Here is a 22,793-nt window from a genome sequence, read left to right as displayed (position 1 = left end):
ATGGATGCCTGCGCTAAAACAGCACAACAGGATCGCTTTCTGTGCACGGACAAGGTAAGAGAGCTTTTGCTGATGCATTTCATTAGAGAGAGAGAGAGAGAGAGAGAGAGAGAGAGAGAGAGAGAGAGAGAGAGAGAGAGAGAGAGAGAGAGAGAGAGAGAGAGTTTAATCATAGATCTCTACTTTTGTTGGCATATGAAGACACTGCAAACCCTAGTGAGCATGCTTTTCTTTTGGCTAGGCCACTCTCAATGGTATCAATGAAAGACTGGCCAAATGTGAATGACAGCATGGATCTAGATGTTGTTTTCACAATGGCAAATAATATACCCATTCCTTTTGCAGATCCCCTCGGTTTTCATGTCACTAGACAACTTCTAGGAGTTGACTTCTCATTTTTGCCTATGAGGCATGCCTTCCCTATAAAAAGAGCCTTCCCTATAAAAAGAGAGCATTTGCTATTTTCACTTGGATAGCATACTTCCTGTATTATTGTAGAGCATATTTGAAATGCCTAAATGGACATGAGTTTGAAAGTATACTTGAAAGCAATGCTAGACTGACATCCGCAAATCAATGAGCTTGAAGCTTGTTCTTATTATGTTCGATGGGGATTCAAATGTACCTCGCAAATTAGAAAATTACAAATTAATTACCACATTTGAAAATGATTTCTATATCATGAGTGAATCAATACGTAGGACTAATGGCCGCCTTCAACACTGAAGGTGTTTTGGTTCACTTTCGATATCAAAAGTGCTATTTGGGAAACGGGGAAGGGAACGTTCTCCTATGTTTATAGAATTTCGGAGAGGACTATGCCAACTCCCTGCCATAATTTATGTATGGTTTTTTTTTAACTTCACTCACACAAACGAGCACAAAAATCCTATGACTTGATGAATGACTTGTAACTCAGATTCAAATGTGGTAATGAATTTGGAATTATCTACCTTGCAATGTACTCTGAGATCTCTGTCGACGTCCATCGATTCCTCACATCGAATATAATCATAGCCTTGATGTTCATGCTAGTTTGAGCTCAATAAGCTATTCATATATACTTGAGAAAGACACACATGCGAAGAAAACGTGCTGCAGAAGTGGTATGGTTTACAGTGTCCATCTTCATTCAAGCGCTTCAAGATGTTTATACGTGAACATAATGAGACACGTTCTTTCAAAGTACGTTGACAACGCACAAGTGCAAGCAATCAAGAGGATAAGGGTACCCAAGCATTCTAGTTAAAATGTCAACCGACTCTACGTTAAAGGATATCTTTTCCTAAAACCCTAGGCACAACTTTTTTTGTAGGCCAAGTGTTTTTTCAGTAAACACAAACAATATTTTTGCAAAGGTTAAATTTATAATAATATTTAAGATTGACAAAGAATTTGGTTTCAGTTGGCCAAATGATTAAGTAGGGTGTACATGTCCGGTTTAACCCTGATGGCTATTATGTAGAATACTTTAAAGATAAGTAGGGTGTACATGTCCGGTTTAACCCTGATGGCTATTATGTAGAATACTTTAAAGATAAGTACAGGTTGGTTACAAAAGGTAACAAAGTGGGCAGAATGTTTACATTGAATGTAAATATGCCTGAAGTGAGTGCTGCAATGTTTGCAAATGGTTCAGGAGTTGTTACACAGATACAGACGTTTGGCATAAGAGAATTGGGCCTGTAAATGTGTAAAGAATGAAGTCTAGTAGACTAAAGAAATTGTGACAGGGCTACCTCAGTTTAAGGTTGAAGGTATGTAGAAAGTATGTGAAGCATGCTAATTTGGAAAGCAAACAAAGCATGTATTTCCACATGACAAAAATGTGAGCAAGAATGTACTAGATGTTGTGCATTTAGATGTATGGGGTCCTGTGAAAACTATGTCTATGGGAGGCTGTAGGTACTACATAACATTCATTGATGTGACCACATGAGGAAAGTGTGGGAGTATTTCATGAAGGAGGAGAGTGAAGTGTTCTCACTCATTTTCAGAATTTCAAAGTGATGGTGGCTGAAAAATAGACAGGAAAGAATGTGAAGTGCCTAAGGTCACATGGAGGGGGAGAATACTTCTCTAATGACTTCTCTGAATTCTTGCGAAAGAATGGCATTCAGAGATAATTTACATGTAGATACACTCCGCAAGAAAATGGAGTTGATGAGTGGAAAAACAGGCATATTGTAGAGATAGCACGAGCATTGACGGGGCAGAGAAGAATATGCCACATAGCTATTTGGCAGAGGCTATTGTAGAGATAGCACGAGCATTGATGGGGCAGAGAAGAATATGCCACATAGCTATTGGGCTAAGGCTATGTCGACAACATGCTATTGGACTCCTACTGTAGCCATACATGATGTAACACTAGAGGAGAACTTAAATATGCTATAATCCTACTACACGTGAATCGAGGGTAAGCAAGGATGTTGTATTTGATGAGATGAGTAGCTGGTATGCTACTAAAAAAGATGTTGTTAGGGCTGATGTAAGTGGAAATGTGGTTGCACAGAATGCAAGTCAGCAATCATAGTCATTGAGTGGACGAGGAGAGTCCTCATCGAGTGGCTTTGTTCATAGACCATGGAGTGGGAGGCTGCGTCATAATACCAGTCTTGGAAATGTAGTTGGTACATCATATAAAGGCAAAGAGAAAGTGGTTAAGCCCCTTGGTATGCTTGATATTTATGCAGGGTATTCTCTAGTGGAGAGTCTAGTGGCTCGAAGATGAGCCTTACGAGAGGAGCTTGGGATTCCAGCAATGAGGACACCTGGTGTGAAGAAGGCTATGGAAGCCATGAATGCAAAGTTACGAAGATCTGGAAGAGTTAAAAACCCTATGTAGAGGTTGACTTATGATGGTTATGTGGCACATCATTATGTTTATATGGCAAAAGTTGTGCAGGTTGTAGAACCCACATGTTTTGATGAGTGCAAAGTTGCGAAGATCTGGAAGAGTCAAAAACCCTATGTAGAGGTTGACTTATGATGGTTATGTGGCAAGACCCTACTACCAGGACAGGGTTCCCTACCTACCCGGGAGGAGCTTGATACATAGGTTTTTAATGATTGGCATGTCTGATTTTATGTCCTAAACACAAATCTTGAGAGTTATCCCTATAGGGCATATCCTTTCATTAGTGCATTCTAGGAGACTATCTCTATAGTGAGTCCCTTGCTTTATATCTATTGGAAGAGTCTAGGGCTTCATCAACCTACCCTTGTTAGGCATACCTTATTCACTAAGAGTGTACGTTCCAAAAAGGAAGCTTGTTAAATGAACTTTGTCCTACTGTTCTAAGCCCACCACAGTTGACGCTATTGTGCATATCCAAAAGAATTTCAAAAGAAACTAGAGAATATATTGTCATCATTCAAATATTAGTCCTTGATAGGATTCCGCGAAGAGAGGTCTGTATCCTGTCATCTTTCAAAGGTTGATAACATGAATATTATGGACAAAGTCATACTATGAGTTTCCATTAAGTCCTTAACCCATAATCATATGCAAAGTTAGAAACACACAATAATATAAAAGCTATCGTGGGATTCCATAAATCAAGAGCAAGTCACTATGAGTTACTTGAGAGGAAGAAGAACTCCTTATACTGAGGCAAGAACAATAGACATGGCAAAAAAACACTAATACATGGGCTAAGTGAGTGTGGAAGCACTCACTATTTTGTCGCATTTTATAGGTGGAGTCAAGATGATGCAGTTGATTATTGCCATGAAAGCTCTTCACCGAGGTCGTTCCAATCCTCAGTGTAGTAAAATCACAACCAGCCATAGCCGGTTAATGCTCAAAATGAATGCTATGTCATGCGGGCAGAAATCGCATGTAGGGTGTTAAAGATATGATTTAGGTAGTTGTAACGTATGTGAATAATACCATACTTTTAGGTGTTTGTGTGAAACCATACCCTACCCGTTCACACCATTAATAAGAGATTTACCCTAGATGAGAAATGTGTAAGTGTACGTGTGCGTGTGTGTGAGAAATGTGTAAGTGTACATGTGCGTGTGTGAGTAAGTGAAAAGTAGAGAGATTATTCATGTGAGTTTTATGATAGATGAGGTGTGTGTGTGTGTGTGTGAGAGAGAGAGAGAGAGAGAGAGAGAGAGAGAGAGAGAGAGAGAGAGAGCTTGGAGGCCTCAAGGGACTCAAGTTCAAAGCATTGGTAAGTGCCCTACTATAGTTGTGTTCTATTGCTCTTCCTTTAGGTGAATGCATTGAGTTCCCTCTTGGAGGTGTCGTAGCCCATAATAGTCTTTGTGAGCGAGTTTTGGATTATCTAATCCACAAGATTCAATTGGAGTTCCAAATGTGGAATCCATTGTAGAGCATACTTTTGAAGATGATTTTATGGCTAGTGAAATGTTTGCATATTTCGCATTACTATTAAACAAATATATAATTGGTTATGTAGATGAAGATGATGCTTCAAAGAGAATAGATAGTGATAAGGAAACTAATGGTCTTCTCTTGGTGCAATCCAAATTAATAGAGAGAATAATGGAGCTTCAAGGCTTGTGAGATGAGCATAAGCTATCGGTTAAGGTGCAAGATATGATATTACACATTCTATTTGGTGATTTTGGAGGTTTAAGAGTGAACATTGATTCCTCAAAGAGAAGTATAGCAAGACTTTTTCTACAATTTCCATCTACTTGGGAGGGTGATCTTGGTGGGGTTCAAGTTCTTACTTGTTGGAGTCATTTACAAAGTATGCTAAAAGGGCTCGGCATGGTAACTGCTCATCGCCATAGAATTCGCACAGGATTTGGAGGAGTAACTCATGCTCCTCAACTATTTTATCCAAGTAATGAGGATAATTATGTTGGAGATATTGTAAGATTCCTCCCCCAACCCCTTTTTGATGTCTAGTATCTTTCCCTGTAATCAATCCCTTTTCAGAAATATAAAGACCTTGTTTCTATCTGTTTTAGCCTAGAGAGAGAAAAATATTCTAGAGAGAGAATATTCAGATTTTGAATATTTTTGGATAGAAAAATATCTCTTCTAATTCAGATGAGTTCCCCTGAAACAGAAATTCAAAAAGAATTTTCCAATGTGCAATTGGAATTAATTGAAAATAGCTATAAAGAACCTTAGCCTATGGGTCTAGATTTTCAGAAATCTTTAGACTATGGTCCAATTAAGGTTCCTATGGACCAATAGCATCAATCCATGTGTAGGGAGGAGATAAATCCAACTTGTAAAAAGAAAATACTCAAAAATGAGTAAATGCTCACATGAGGTGAAGAGTTGAAAATGTACAAGGTTTATTAGTAAAAAAAACTATGAGCAATATTAAAAGTATGACATATGTAAGGAAGAGGAGTTCTTTAAAGGAGGTGCATATTTCACATAAGATGAAGAGTTGAAAATGTACAAGGTTTATTAGTAAAAAATTATGAGCAATATTAAAAGTATGACATATGTAAAGAAGAGGAGTTCTTTAAAGGAGGTGCATATTTCACATAAGATGAAGAGTTGAAAATGTACAAGGTTTATTAATAAAAAATTATGAGCAATATTAAAAGTATGACATAAGTAAGGAAGGGGAGTTCTTTAAAGGAGGTGCATATTTCACATAAGATGAAGAGTTGAAAATGTACAAGGTTTATTAGTAAAAAACTATGAGCAATATTAAAAATATGACATATGTAAGGAAGGGGAGTTCTTTAAAGGAGGTGCATATTTCACATGCTTGAATTAGTTTTAAACTCATAAAAATTGAGATATTTCATCTCTCCTCTCTCCTCATTCAAGTCTAGTTCCAAAAAGTTAGCTTAACTGACCTAAAAATGGTCAAATATTGACCAAACTGATTTAGAAAATTCTAGAATCAGTTTGTTTGGTTAGGAGCTCAATTTTTCCTATAAATAGAAGCCTCCCCCTTGTTGAAAAATAGTTAGTGTTTATGCATCGTTACTCTACTCCACCTAAGCCAAGAACTGTGAATTCATTTAATAATTCACTAGTTTTTGGAGCTTCCCTCTTTCTTCAATCCCCATTAGTGGCTCCATCAACATACTTAACCAATTGATTGGTTGGGGGCCTCTACCGTGAACAAAGAATCAAGCAAGTTGTAAGGTAATTAGTGAATATTCATCTTTCTATAATTTCTCAATGTTTCTCTCTTCTCAACCCCTCTCAAGCTTGAGAAGTTTAATTGGTATGGTTTTTTTTTAAATGCTATTGAAGTTTGAATAGTAGTGAAGAGTTACATAATTTAATAAATGCTATTGAAGTTAATTTTCATTTATGTTTAAATTATAATGATTCTTATGTAAATTCTCTCTCTCACTCAAGAAATGGTCATACTCATGACCCATTCTCAATCCAAATCAAGCTTTTCATAAAGCTTTTCCTTAACCCAAGATAAAGCTATGCTTGAGGCCAAATTAATGGCTTTTTCTTATGCTTTTAGTTTATGTATATTGATGATTCAATCCATTATGGATTGAGGATCCAATTAGAGAATCATTTTAATTATTTCCTTAATGATAAGCTTTATCCCTTAGAAAAATTGAGATTTATCAGTCATAGCAGCGGAGCTATGGCAAAATTTTTATAAAAATTATACATAAAAAATTTTCATTCAAAGCATAAAAAGAGGACGTCCTACCATATTCTAGAAATCATCATCCTAGATTAATTGAAAGAATTTCATTATAATCATGGAGAAATTAAATTTTAATATTATGCATAAAGGATAAATTTTTATATCAAAAGTGTTATTTTTACCATTTTTATTTTCATGCATAGAAGTATGCATAATGGATAAATTTTTATATCAAAAGTGTTACTTTTATCATTTTTACTTTCATGCATAGAAGTATGCATAAAGGATAAATTTTTATATCAAAAGTGTTATTTTTACCATTTTTATTTTCATGCATAGAAGTATGCATAATGGATAAATTTTTATATCAAAAGTGTTACTTTTATCATTTTCATGCATAGAAGTATGCATAAAGGATAATTTTTTTATATCAAAAGTGTTACTTTTATCATATTGGATTTCATGCATAGAGGTATGCATAAAAGTTGAATATTTTATTATAAAAGTGTTACTTTTAGCATAATTGAATTTCATGCATAGAGGTATGCATAAAAGATATGGGAAGTGATAAGATATGATAAGATGCATGTGGATGTGGATGTGGATGTGGATGTGGATGTATGAATGTGGATGTATGGATGTATGAATGTGGATGTATGGATGTGAATGAGGATGTAGATGTGGATGCATGGATGTAAATGTGGATGTGGATGTATGGATGTATGCATGTAGATGTGGATGCATGAATGTGGATGTATGGATGTGAATGAGGATATAGATGTGGATGTATGGATGTGAATGTGCATGTAGATATGGATGTATATATGTGAATGGGAATGTGGATGTGGATGTATGTATGCATGTGGATATGGATATGGATGTGTATGTATGAATGTGGATATGGGATGTGGATGTATAAATGAGGATGTGAAAATGGAGATAAGCATGTAGATGTGGATGCATGAATGTGGATGTATGGATGTGAATGAGGATATAGATGTGGATGTATGGATGTGAATGTGCATGTAGATATGGATGTATATATGTGAATGGGAATGTGGATGTGGATGTATGTATGCATGTGGATGTGGATATAGATGTGGATGTATGGATGTGAATGAGGATATAGATGTGGATGTATGGATGTGAATGTGCATGTAGATATGGATGTATATATGTGAATGGGAATGTGGATGTGGATGTATGTATGCATGTGGATGTGGATATGGATGTGTATGTATGAATGTGGATATGGGATGTGGATGTATAAATGAGGATGTGAAAATGGAGATAAGCATGTAGATGTGGATGTATGGATGTGAATGTGGATGTGGATGTGGGTGTATGAATGTGGATGTATGGATGTGAATGAGGATGTGGATGTGGATGCATGGATGTAAATGTGGATGTGTATGTATGGATGTAGGCATGTAGATGTGGATGCATGAATGTGGATGTATGGATGTGAATGAGGATATAGATGTGGATGTATGGATGTGAATGTGCATGTAGATATGGATGTATAGATGTGAATGAGAATGTGGATGTGGATGTGGATGTATGTATGTATGTATGTGGATGTGGATGTATGAATGAGGACGTGATAATGAATGTATGCATGTGGATGTGGATATGGATGTGTATGTATGAATGCGGATATGGATGTGGATATGGATGTGTATGTATGAATATGGATATGGGATGTGGATGTATAAATGAGGATGTGAAAATGGAGATAAGCATGTAGATGTATGGATGTGAATGTGGATGTGGATGTGGATGTATGGATGTGGATATGGATGTGAATATATGATATGTGATGTGAAGGAATCTGAAGTGAAGAGATGGAAAATGATATGATTGGATGAGTACACATATAAATGAAATGTGGAATAAGTAATGTGGATTGCATGAGGGATAATGTGGAAAAATGAGAGTTAATATAGAAATTGTATTTGTAAACTGTTTGTAAATGCTGTTTGTAAATGGCTGTTTTATGTCAAGAATGCTGGGAAAGCATTTTGACCGTCTGATTAAGGTCGTGAAGACCTAACTGATAAAGTTGCAACTGCTGACGGAGAGTCAATGGAGGACGTCTCGCGTAGCAAGGTCGGCCGAGGTCTTGACCAGCCTCGGTTCGATTAAAATGGTGAGCTTCCGGTACGGTGGATGAGGGACCAAGGAAGCGGCCTATGAGTGAAGCGCTAGGTCACCTGCGAAGGATCCTAGAGGGTGCTGACCATACGGTGCTCGGGCTCTGGGTCGCCCAGGATACCCACGCGTGCGTCGAGGAAGATATTAGAACAAGGAGTAAGAGTTGTTTTCTGGAACCGGGCATGGATCTGGTTGACTGACCTTGCTGGTCCTCAACGGATGAGTCCATGGCTCTTTTATATGGATCTGTTGGTTGATCTTGCTGATCTTCAACGAGAGTCCATCTTGATAAGTGATTATATTGTTGAGTATTATGGGCTAGGAACTATTGAAATGGCCCCTGTGTGGACAGGTGGTGAGCGTTCTAGTTGCCAATGATGCCATAGATACTCTGATGAAGGAATGATGGGAAATTATGAATCAACTGGATAATTTGGGAGATTGTGATCAGTGGTACTATGGTTTCATTAAAGGATTGTTTTAAAGTTAGCTGATGCTAAGAAAAAGGCAATTTTCATATTGGGTGTGTAAGTGGTGTGGCTAGTTTTATGTTTGCATGAAATTCCGGCTAGGGGGCCTTGGAACTCTTTTCCTTGGTACCCGGGACAAAACCTAACCAAATTCCAAATTGGATCCCATCACTACAGTGGTTGGGCGGTTGGCTAACCCATGGGATCGGATGGGGTTAGGCTGGACTGATGGATCCGTAAATCGAGACTCAAACTTTTGTTTTTACGATAGAAAAAAAAAATAAATCCCGGACAGTAACTGTTCTATGGATAGGAATCAACGGCTGTGCCTCTTGAATGGGGAAAAAAGCGTTGATCCCAATGATCCAAGTGCAAGTTTCTTCCTTGAACTGACTAAGTATCTTATAGATGTAATTGGATCATCTCGATCAGAAATGATCTTGACTACGTTAGAGTAAAAAGTTATCCTGGTGGAATCGCCCGTGCTTTCCGGTTAAGGAAGTTTTTTCGGGTTCGGTTTTGGAACAACCGACGGATTAGTCTCTTATCCGGATATCCGTGGGCGAGGCCCCGAGTGTGGGACCCCTGTCCCGCGCGAGAAGCGCTACTTCCGCTGTCAGTACCCCGAATCCATTGCTCGGTGGGAACAGGGATCTTACAGTTGGATCTAGTTTTATGTTTGCATGAAATTCCGGCTAGGGGGCCTTGGAACTCTTTTCCTTGGTACCCGGGACAAAACCTAACCAAATTCCAAATTGGATCCCATCACTACAGTGGTTGGGCGGTTGGCTAACCCATGGGATCGGATGGGGTTAGGCTGGACTGATGGATCCGTAAATCGAGACTCAAACTTTTGTTTTTACGATAGAAAAAAAAAATAAATCCCGGACAGTAACTGTTCTATGGATAGGAATCAACGGCTGTGCCTCTTGAATGGGGAAAAAAGCGTTGATCCCAATGATCCAAGTGCAAGTTTCTTCCTTGAACTGACTAAGTATCTTATAGATGTAATTGGATCATCTCGATCAGAAATGATCTTGACTACGTTAGAGTAAAAAGTTATCCTGGTGGAATCGCCCGTGCTTTCCGGTTAAGGAAGTTTTTTCGGGTTCGGTTTTGGAACAACCGACGGATTAGTCTCTTATCCGGATATCCGTGGGCGAGGCCCCGAGTGTGGGACCCCTGTCCCGCGCGAGAAGCGCTACTTCCGCTGTCAGTACCCCGAATCCATTGCTCGGTGGGAACAGGGATCTTACAGTTGGTATCAGAGCGTTTGGTTAATAAAGATCAATTGAGAAGACAATTATGTCAAAAATTTATCAAGAAGCACAAAAAGGTTGTAATTGTGTGATATAATTCATACAATTTGATATTCAAATTGAAATTCGTAATTTGGTAATTGGGTCTTCAGGTGGAAGTACCGCAATTATATAGAATCCATGTCTTGCTTGAGGCCTAGACATGATGGTATTTACCTTATAATTCCAAGGGCCGTGACTACCGTATATACCGAGAGTATAACTGCAGCTCTTTACTGACAGTATATACGAGTAAATCTAAGACTTGAAATTATAAGCGTTAATGCTATCCAGATGATGATTTCGAATGTGGTTGATATGATTTTTAATTCTGTTTGAGAATTGATGAATTGAATTGGATTCTGATTGAAAATTCTGATTGAAAAATGATGATTTCTGAAATTAGTTGAAATATAAAAATCCGAACAAAACCACAATGAGGAGGAATGGGACGAGTCCTTGTGATGATATTCATAATTGGAATGATAATAATGATTTCAGCAAATCACTATGAGATTAGTGGATTGTGCTGTCAGATTACTATTGTTAACACTTGACCGTAGATCAAGTTAAGGGATGGCAAATTGAGAACTTGCTTAACTGAAATTTCTGTGGAGGAATCTTCAGAAGGAAAATTTTTGGTCTAATGGACCATTATCATGTTAAAGATATGAATGATATGATTTGAATGAATTGTCATTTAATGATGAGTTCCATTTAAGGGATAATTTTCCCAATATTCTGTTGGGTTGACCAGAATATAAGGAACCCAGGAAAAAAATTGGATCTTAAGAAAAAGAGTTGTCCTCTACCTTGCGAGATGAGGACATCTCGCACTTTTCAAGTGGGGTAGAATGTAAGATTCTCCCCCAGCCTACGAGGTATACAGGAGTAAGAATCTCCCTTTCTGATCTTATAATTATTCCCTCTCTAAAATAAAAGAAAGTTCTGTTTAACAAAGGAAGACCCTTTTCCTAGAATACTTCTCAAGAGTCCCACCTGTTTTAAGGATTCAGAACAATGAGTTCAGAAGTGAGAATCGATGTTTTGGATATCAAGGTTTTGGTCTTCATTCGAGTACGGCCCAAAAGAAGTTCTTTATCTCTTGGGGAGTATATGAAGTTATCCCCCAGATATTGTGAGCCTTATATCTGAATTCAATGAAAGTAGGTGACTTAGCCTACAAGCTTCTTTTATCTCTTCATCTCAAAATTCTTAATGCCTTCTATAGAAAAATGTGTCAAACCCAAATCATGGAAAGACGGTAAAACTTCAGTGGCAAGTTACCGTTGGCTTCTAAGTTACGCTAGCTCCTTCCTTTATATAAGTCGTAACTTTTACTTGTCGTTCACAGTAATCTTACTTCCATCGATCTTCTTTCTTTCTTAATCTCCTTCATGGCTTGGCAACAAGAATTAGTTTTATCCATGATGATTTCTCACCTTCAAGACGCAAGGGAGTCTATGAAGAAAGATTTTATAGAGCAGTATGCGCGCTCACTTTTCCCTCACTTGGGAACTTCTGTAGCGCAGACAAAATGGTGGACCTATCAAGACATAACTAGGGTAACACCCTGGGGTCAGCAGCACTTTCGTAACAATGTCCGCTTGGCCATGGTTATTGAAGCTTTGGGTTTGGGTCCCCGATACTACTGCGTCATGAGATCAAGGCATCCTGGGTTTTCTGAGCGGGTCTTCTTACTGGCGTGTTTTCTTCCTCATGAGAAGATATGCCTTTACCCCGTTTTTGGCTTGCCTCTCAGAGGTCCTTTTCTTAGAACACCTCATACCACTGAGATAGGCGCAGCAATAACCCACAGAATCATTCCCATAGATGAGTTACCTTATACTTGTGCAGCTTGTGAGGATTGCTTTTGTGACCATATGATGGACGGGCTTATGGAAGTGTAAAGAGTTCCTCTATCTTTACTGTATAAGTTCCGAGAATGAATAAAGTTTAAATCTTGTTCGTATTTTGAATCTTGCTCTCTTTAAGACTTATCTTGGTGGTTAATCTTGATTAAAATTTTTCTCTAAGTCTCATATTCGTGCATCTTGCGAAATAATCCCAGTTTGCGAGATGAGGACATCTCGCATTTTTTTTAAGTGGGGTAGAATGTAAGATTCCTCCCCCAACCCCTTTTTGATGTCTAGTATCTTTCCCTGTAATCAATCCCTTTTCAGAAATATAAAGACCTTGTTTCTATCTGTTTTAGCCTAGAGAGAGAAAAATATTCTAGAGAGAGAATATTCAGATTTTGAATATTTTTGGATAGAAAAATATCTCTTCTAATTCAGATGAGTTCCCCTGAAACAGAAATTCAAAAAGAATTTTCCAATGTGCAATTGGAATTAATTGAAAATAGCTATAAAGAACCTTAGCCTATGGGTCTAGATTTTCAGAAATCTTTAGACTATGGTCCAATTAAGGTTCCTATGGACCAATAGCATCAATCCATGTGTAGGGAGGAGATAAATCCAACTTGTAAAAAGAAAATACTCAAAAATGAGTAAATGCTCACATGAGGTGAAGAGTTGAAAATGTACAAGGTTTATTAGTAAAAAAAACTATGAGCAATATTAAAAGTATGACATATGTAAGGAAGAGGAGTTCTTTAAAGGAGGTGCATATTTCACATAAGATGAAGAGTTGAAAATGTACAAGGTTTATTAGTAAAAAATTATGAGCAATATTAAAAGTATGACATATGTAAAGAAGAGGAGTTCTTTAAAGGAGGTGCATATTTCACATAAGATGAAGAGTTGAAAATGTACAAGGTTTATTAATAAAAAATTATGAGCAATATTAAAAGTATGACATAAGTAAGGAAGGGGAGTTCTTTAAAGGAGGTGCATATTTCACATAAGATGAAGAGTTGAAAATGTACAAGGTTTATTAGTAAAAAACTATGAGCAATATTAAAAATATGACATATGTAAGGAAGGGGAGTTCTTTAAAGGAGGTGCATATTTCACATGCTTGAATTAGTTTTAAACTCATAAAAATTGAGATATTTCATCTCTCCTCTCTCCTCATTCAAGTCTAGTTCCAAAAAGTTAGCTTAACTGACCTAAAAATGGTCAAATATTGACCAAACTGATTTAGAAAATTCTAGAATCAGTTTGTTTGGTTAGGAGCTCAATTTTTCCTATAAATAGAAGCCTCCCCCTTGTTGAAAAATAGTTAGTGTTTATGCATCGTTACTCTACTCCACCTAAGCCAAGAACTGTGAATTCATTTAATAATTCACTAGTTTTTGGAGCTTCCCTCTTTCTTCAATCCCCATTAGTGGCTCCATCAACATACTTAACCAATTGATTGGTTGGGGGCCTCTACCGTGAACAAAGAATCAAGCAAGTTGTAAGGTAATTAGTGAATATTCATCTTTCTATAATTTCTCAATGTTTCTCTCTTCTCAACCCCTCTCAAGCTTGAGAAGTTTAATTGGTATGGTTTTTTTTTAAATGCTATTGAAGTTTGAATAGTAGTGAAGAGTTACATAATTTAATAAATGCTATTGAAGTTAATTTTCATTTATGTTTAAATTATAATGATTCTTATGTAAATTCTCTCTCTCACTCAAGAAATGGTCATACTCATGACCCATTCTCAATCCAAATCAAGCTTTTCATAAAGCTTTTCCTTAACCCAAGATAAAGCTATGCTTGAGGCCAAATTAATGGCTTTTTCTTATGCTTTTAGTTTATGTATATTGATGATTCAATCCATTATGGATTGAGGATCCAATTAGAGAATCATTTTAATTATTTCCTTAATGATAAGCTTTATCCCTTAGAAAAATTGAGATTTATCAGTCATAGCAGCGGAGCTATGGCAAAATTTTTATAAAAATTATACATAAAAAATTTTCATTCAAAGCATAAAAAGAGGACGTCCTACCATATTCTAGAAATCATCATCCTAGATTAATTGAAAGAATTTCATTATAATCATGGAGAAATTAAATTTTAATATTATGCATAAAGGATAAATTTTTATATCAAAAGTGTTATTTTTACCATTTTTATTTTCATGCATAGAAGTATGCATAATGGATAAATTTTTATATCAAAAGTGTTACTTTTATCATTTTTACTTTCATGCATAGAAGTATGCATAAAGGATAAATTTTTATATCAAAAGTGTTATTTTTACCATTTTTATTTTCATGCATAGAAGTATGCATAATGGATAAATTTTTATATCAAAAGTGTTACTTTTATCATTTTCATGCATAGAAGTATGCATAAAGGATAATTTTTTTATATCAAAAGTGTTACTTTTATCATATTGGATTTCATGCATAGAGGTATGCATAAAAGTTGAATATTTTATTATAAAAGTGTTACTTTTAGCATAATTGAATTTCATGCATAGAGGTATGCATAAAAGATATGGGAAGTGATAAGATATGATAAGATGCATGTGGATGTGGATGTGGATGTGGATGTGGATGTATGAATGTGGATGTATGGATGTATGAATGTGGATGTATGGATGTGAATGAGGATGTAGATGTGGATGCATGGATGTAAATGTGGATGTGGATGTATGGATGTATGCATGTAGATGTGGATGCATGAATGTGGATGTATGGATGTGAATGAGGATATAGATGTGGATGTATGGATGTGAATGTGCATGTAGATATGGATGTATATATGTGAATGGGAATGTGGATGTGGATGTATGTATGCATGTGGATATGGATATGGATGTGTATGTATGAATGTGGATATGGGATGTGGATGTATAAATGAGGATGTGAAAATGGAGATAAGCATGTAGATGTGGATGCATGAATGTGGATGTATGGATGTGAATGAGGATATAGATGTGGATGTATGGATGTGAATGTGCATGTAGATATGGATGTATATATGTGAATGGGAATGTGGATGTGGATGTATGTATGCATGTGGATGTGGATATAGATGTGGATGTATGGATGTGAATGAGGATATAGATGTGGATGTATGGATGTGAATGTGCATGTAGATATGGATGTATATATGTGAATGGGAATGTGGATGTGGATGTATGTATGCATGTGGATGTGGATATGGATGTGTATGTATGAATGTGGATATGGGATGTGGATGTATAAATGAGGATGTGAAAATGGAGATAAGCATGTAGATGTGGATGTATGGATGTGAATGTGGATGTGGATGTGGGTGTATGAATGTGGATGTATGGATGTGAATGAGGATGTGGATGTGGATGCATGGATGTAAATGTGGATGTGTATGTATGGATGTAGGCATGTAGATGTGGATGCATGAATGTGGATGTATGGATGTGAATGAGGATATAGATGTGGATGTATGGATGTGAATGTGCATGTAGATATGGATGTATAGATGTGAATGAGAATGTGGATGTGGATGTGGATGTATGTATGTATGTATGTGGATGTGGATGTATGAATGAGGACGTGATAATGAATGTATGCATGTGGATGTGGATATGGATGTGTATGTATGAATGCGGATATGGATGTGGATATGGATGTGTATGTATGAATATGGATATGGGATGTGGATGTATAAATGAGGATGTGAAAATGGAGATAAGCATGTAGATGTATGGATGTGAATGTGGATGTGGATGTGGATGTATGGATGTGGATATGGATGTGAATATATGATATGTGATGTGAAGGAATCTGAAGTGAAGAGATGGAAAATGATATGATTGGATGAGTACACATATAAATGAAATGTGGAATAAGTAATGTGGATTGCATGAGGGATAATGTGGAAAAATGAGAGTTAATATAGAAATTGTATTTGTAAACTGTTTGTAAATGCTGTTTGTAAATGGCTGTTTTATGTCAAGAATGCTGGGAAAGCATTTTGACCGTCTGATTAAGGTCGTGGAGACCTAACTGATAAAGTTGCAACTGCTGACGGAGAGTCAATGGAGGACGTCTCGCGTAGCAAGGTCGGCCGAGGTCTTGACCAGCCTCGGTTCGATTAAAATGGTGAGCTTCCGGTACGGTGGATGAGGGACCAAGGAAGCGGCCTATGAGTGAAGCGCTAGGTCACCTGCGAAGGATCCTAGAGGGTGCTGACCATACGGTGCTCGGGCTCTGGGTCGCCCAGGATACCCACGCGTGCGTCGAGGAAGATATTGGAACAAGGAGTAAGAGTTGTTTTCTGGAACCGGGCATGGATCTGGTTGACTGACCTTGCTGGTCCTCAACGGATGAGTCCATGGCTCTTTTATATGGATCTGTTGGTTGATCTTGCTGATCTTCAACGAGAGTCCATCTTGATAAGTGATTATATTGTTGAGTATTATGGGCTAGGAACTATTGAAACGGCCCCTGTGTGGACAGGTGGTGAGCGTTCTAGTTGCCAATGATGCCATAGATACTCTGATGAAGGAATGATGGGAAATTATGAATCAACTGGATAATTTGGGAGATTGTGATCAGTGGTACTATGGTTTCATTAAAGGATTGTTTTAAAGTTAGCTGATGCTAAGAAAAAGGCAATTTTCATATTGGGTGTGTAAGTGGTGTGGCTAGTTTTATGTTTGCATGAAATTCCGGCTAGGGGGCCTTGGAACTCTTTTCCTTGGTACCCGGGACAAAACCTAACCAAATTCCAAATTGGATCCCATCACTACAGTGGTTGGGCGGTTGGCTAACCCATGGGATCGGATGGGGTTAGGCTGGACTGATGGATCCGTAAATCGAGACTCAAACTTTTGTTTTTACGATAGAAAAAAAAAATAAATCCCGGACAGTAACTGTTCTATGGATAGGAATCAACGGCTGTGCCTCTTGAATGGGGAAAAAAGCGTTGATCCCAATGATCCAAGTGCAAGTTTCTTCCTTGAACTGACTAAGTATCTTATAGATGTAATTGGATCATCTCGATCAGAAATGATCTTGACTACGTTAGAGTAAAAAGTTATCCTGGTGGAATCGCCCGTGCTTTCCGGTTAAGGAAGTTTTTTCGGGTTCGGTTTTGGAACAACCGACGGATTAGTCTCTTATCCGGATATCCGTGGGCGAGGCCCCGAGTGTGGGACCCCTGTCCCGCGCGAGAAGCGCTACTTCCGCTGTCAGTACCCCGAATCCATTGCTCGGTGGGAACAGGGATCTTACAGATATTCCCAAATGCACATGTGAGCATGGGGCTTCTTCCAAGTAGTTGAAACGTGATTGTGCCACTTGTGTAAAGTGTGCTTTATGCAACAATGCAAGGAAAGCAATGCTTGCATTTGACTATATCCCCATTGGACCTTAACTAAAATTGATAATCAAGAGCAATACATTTTTCCATGAGCTCTTAAGCTTGTGGCGTAACCATACTAAGTGGTTGGGTCAAGATGCTAGAAGTGCTTGTGAAAGCATTGTTGACTTTTGGAATGGTTCAAAGTTTTAGGAGGTCTAAGATTTCTGGAATCCACAAGCTTGTTAAGAGCTACGAGTGGCATGTACAAATGCAGCTTGCGAGAAATCTTACACCACATTTCCTGCATCCAAACGCCTGAAAGAATTAGAAAGATCTTGGAATGGGGACCAAGAGAAAGACATTTTTGTGTGCTTGGAATGCAAAGAAGATATCCGTTCTTCGAGAAGAATGTGCAAGGTATGACATTATTTCGTGTGCTTGGAATGCAAAGAAGATATCCATTCTTGGAGAAGAATGTGCAAGGTATGACATTATTTTTAAAAATGTTGTTATATTTAAATTGTGTATCTAGTGTCTTTACTAGCATATTATGATACACTTTCTTTTTTAAAGTGATGTGGTTGCTTATTTAGGGAGATCCACAAAATGTGGCGTTATTGTTGCATTGGGATAGCTTCCAAACATCATGAGCAACCCAAAAAAGTTGTGGTGTTATGGAGATTATGCTCTTGAATGCTGGAAAGTACTCTACCATATATGTGTTACCTGTGGTGTTTGTTCCTTGGAGTTGCAAAAAGATAGTTAAAAAATCAGGAGATATTTTTGGGGCATTCTTACGGCCTTTAGTAGATGAGCTAGAGGCTTCGTATCTTGATGGGATTGATGTGATCTATGAATATCATGTAGAAAGCATTTTTGGTTATTCCATAATAGAATCAAAAGTATGTAAGGTACGTGCTATGGTGATGATGGTTACCGGTGACCATCCTGCGTAGTGCAAGATAGGGCTTCTAAAAAATGGTGGACAAGAGTTTTGCAGATGAGACAAAGCCTAGGCAACTCTAGTCCACAGATAACCCATGAAGTGAAGGGCACTATGTTTATGATGAAAATCACAAGCAAGCATGTTATAAAGCTCCAAAAAGGATTAGCATTGTGTCTGAAGCAAAGAGAGTTTGTTCACAAACAATCAGAAAGAGAGGATGCATGGAAAGATGTTGGTCTTTCGGTTGAGTCTATACTTTGGAGACTATACAATCTTTATGGATTTGATCTCTCTCAACTTGGTCTTTGATGTCATGAACACATTAGCATTAAATATGTTCAAGAAGTATACAGCTTATATTTTTCAAAATTAATCAAATTCTACAAAGAAGAAGATAGACAAAACAGTGGCAATGGTGTATAAAGTTATTCCTACTTTCATTCGCTATGGTCATTGGCCAAACTCTCCTAGCATGTACCATGATAGCTTCAAGGCTGAGGAGAATCAGAAATTCAAGGCTGAGGAGAATCAGAAATTCATTCAATGGTGTTTACCATGTATTCTAAGGGTCATCGATGAAATTCCTCCCAAGTTAGAAGGGCTTGGTCCTTTGCTCATTGACAGCTCACAGATTTTACAATTTTAGCCGTGATCATGGTTGGTCTATGGAGAATATTGAAATTTTCAAGACTCTACTTCTATCTTGGTGAGTGAGAATGGAGGAGTCCCTTGGTGAAAATTCATCACCTTTCGAGCATGTCATAGGTAACTATTCATAATGAGCTTTTCTTGTTGTAATCTTTTCTTTAGTGGTGGTGAATTACTCAATGAATTCTGTTTTCTTTAGGAAATGGATAAATGTTGGATGATGTCATGCGACATGGATTGCACGATCGTTATTGGTGCTACATCTTTAAATGTTTAGGGAAAGCATATAATAGTATCAAGTCAAATAATTTAAATAATGAGGTGACATTTGTGAAATTCTACTTGAGAAGTGTCTTCACTAGAGTCTTTAAAGTTATTTAAGCAGACAAAGATGGATTTCTACCTTTTGAAAGACTATTAAGAGCATTGCATGGATCTTTATTATCTCCTACCTAGTTTCCACATGTGACTGAGGCTTCTCATACATGTCTTCCTTGGCATGAGAATGGGCTCTTTGTTGTGTCATCATTTGGGAAGGCTAAGACTCTTTGGAGTGCCTTTTTAAAGTATGGACAATATGCACCTTGTAATGTTAACCTTGCATCGAAAGGGATTGCCATACCTAAGAAGAGAGGCTCATATCGAGAGCAAACTATAGATGAAGCTAGATATCTAAGACATTATTGGAGAATAGGAGAAGAGATCTCTGAAATTGGGGAGGTGAGAACGTATCAAAAGGCTTTTTATAAAGGACAGTTGTATAGTGTGGGTGACAATGTAGTTGTTCAAGTGGATGATAATGGTGCTATGGTAGAGAATTGTGGTCATTGGAAGGTGCAAATTACTTGCTTCTTTTTAATGCAACATAATGGTAGATACATATTTTTTTGTGTAAATATTTCAAGCAGTGTATCGTGGTCAATGAAGACTCTGAAGAAAGACTACTTATAGATACAATCACATGGATGAGTGTTTTAAAGAAGGTACCACTTCCTTTCAATTAGGATTGTATCAGACCAATTTGCTCTTTGCTACATAAATGTTTTCCATTACCTTTGCCTAAAAGTCAAAAAGTTATTGCTTATGAGGTGAAGGATATTAAGCAAAGGGATAGTTTGCTTAAAGAAGGATCATATGGTAATGTTCCTTTGTGGTTAGAACATCATTGTTAAATTTGCAGCAATGTGATGAGTTATGGTGGATCAAATGCAAGAATCAACATAATTAGCAATTGATTAAAAGATGATTAAGATGAGATTAGTGCCTAATAGCTTAATATAGGCATGTATACTTAGAAACGAGCAAATTCTCATTAGGCCAATGCCGCAATTTATAGGTTGTACATCCACAAGATGGCAAGCATCTAATCCCACTGATTGGTTGGGGGAAGCTTTTCCTAGAATCTTTCCACACCCCTATATTCACTCATGCTACCCTTGATTCTCTCATCAGTAGATACCTCTCACCTTCTCACTATTACCCACTCAATTATAGACTCCCTTTGTAACGTCCCTCCCAAGCCATGTACGTATGTGTCTCTTTTAATATAGATTTCAATAAGAAAAGAGAGTGTAATTAGAAAGAGTGAGACAATAAGGCTAGAAACATTAGAAAAGTGTTAGAATAAAAATATTAGCTTCAAAAATCCTAAAAGAAATAAGAACATAAGAATAGTTCTATTAATAAGAGATAAGTATCCCCAAAAATAGAATTTTGAGTTTAGGTGATAAGAGGTCATATTTAGAGTACTTTTACACCTTTAGAGTCCATGCATACTAAAAATAAGGAAAAACAACGCGTTTCCAAAGATGGTGCGTTTGTGGCTATATACACACGTTTTTGCCTATTCTGCCCGCGATGGCTTGTAGACCAGATACCTTCCCGTTCTTTTGACTGGTTACATGACCATATTCTGAGTTTTTATCAGAGAGTTATGGCCGAAACAGTTTGCTGTTTCTGTCAGGGTCTCTACATAGAGAAAACTGTGAGAAGACAGCAAGTAGGCTCAAGGTAATCCTAGAGTTTGAGATGTATATATCCCTTCATTCTTATCTAATATCTCAGAAAAGAAGCTTAGATTGCTATAGTCTTTCGGAAGAAGAGACCAAAACTCCATAGCTTTTCTTTTAGAGAAAGAATAGTATGCCATAGCCCTGTAAGAGAAGGCTATTTTGCCATAGATCTTAGAAAGAGAGAAGAGTCACAGTATGAGTAAGAGGAGATAAAGCTTGGAGATGATTGGATGATTTCAATCATAAGAGAAGGTATTAGAAGACTCTATATTCTAAAGCTCTTGTTAAAAACGAGCAAAGGCAACGATTAAACGATAAATTTCTATAAGGTATATACATATTTTATTTTTCATTTACATATCATTCTTAGGGGTTGAGGTATGGCCCTGGCTTCTCTATTGATTGTTACAGTAATCTATTTGATTGATTTACCATTTAAAGTTTGTATTCTTTTAAGCAATAGCATATGCCTGAATAAAGAATGTCTTATCGCAATCTCAAGTTGAAATGCTAAAATCTTTGTGAAAAGGATTGTTTTCTTGAGAAGGTAACATGGATTCTAGTACTATGGTTTAGTTGAATAAATGGATTGCTATCTTGGTTAAATTAAGGTACAGGTATAACTTCTCCCTGCCTTGACGCTGCCCCGTTCTTGTGCTTGTATAGCCGGACGGCGGAGACGTTAGTAAGGCTCGGAGTTGGCCCATGGTACCCTCATACCATTGGGAGAATGAGGTTTGCCGATTGAGGCAAGTGATTGTGATGATGCTGCCTAGTTCTGAGGGCCCAGGCTAGTGCGGTGAATTAGCCCACCCTAGTGCGCAGACATCCCTCTGAGGGGCGGGAGGATCGAGCGATGGAGCCTGAGAGGGCGACAGGCCGGCTTGAGTCCTCGCCAGCGGGGCCGACGATGAGGTGTATGGTCCCGTAGGGTTTTGCCCAGCATGTGGAGGCTGGAAGGCCGAATTCTAGATCATCGACGGTATAAAGGAAAAGAATAAGAGAGCCAGTTTGGCTTGTATGAAATTGATTCATGTTTAAACTTTGTTTTTATAAATCCTATCTTTGGCATTATTGTATTGTGGAAAAAGGCAAAGGCTGTTTTAATAAACCTTGTGAAAGGGCCTTAATTAAGGAACATGTTTGTTTATGTCAAACAGTGTGGTAGGATTAATTAGAAAACAAATTGACGCGTGAGTAGGGTGGAAAGTGGGAGGATGGAATGCCCCGACGGCACCATCCTACGGACGGGTGGACCCGATTAGTCGGGTAGCTTTCCAACATATTAAGTGAAAGCCCTACGTTAGATAAATAGGTTCTCGAGCCAACGGCTGTGCCTTGCATGGATAAGGAAAAAAGCGTTGTCTCTAGGAATCAAGACTAGTAGTTGTCCAAATTATGATCAATTACCCTATGGGTGATTTGATGTTTAGAAGACCACGCTTCCCCTGCGGGATAGAGCTAGGTCTTACCTATGAATCGTATCCTTGAATCTCTGTA

General features: G+C 37.6%; 1 pseudogene; it reads left to right on the top strand.

Annotated features, from left to right (window-relative positions):
* Window positions 1–20,453, top strand: LOC147628724 (uncharacterized; annotated as a pseudogene).
* Window positions 20,454–22,793: the final 2,340 nt, after the last annotated feature.

This window comes from Cibotium barometz, chromosome 19 (assembly GCF_041138505.1).
Source record: "Cibotium barometz isolate CiBa-2024 chromosome 19, ASM4113850v1, whole genome shotgun sequence".
NCBI lineage: Eukaryota > Viridiplantae > Streptophyta > Polypodiopsida > Cyatheales > Cibotiaceae > Cibotium > Cibotium barometz.
This window is presented reverse-complemented; position numbering and strand designations above follow the sequence as displayed.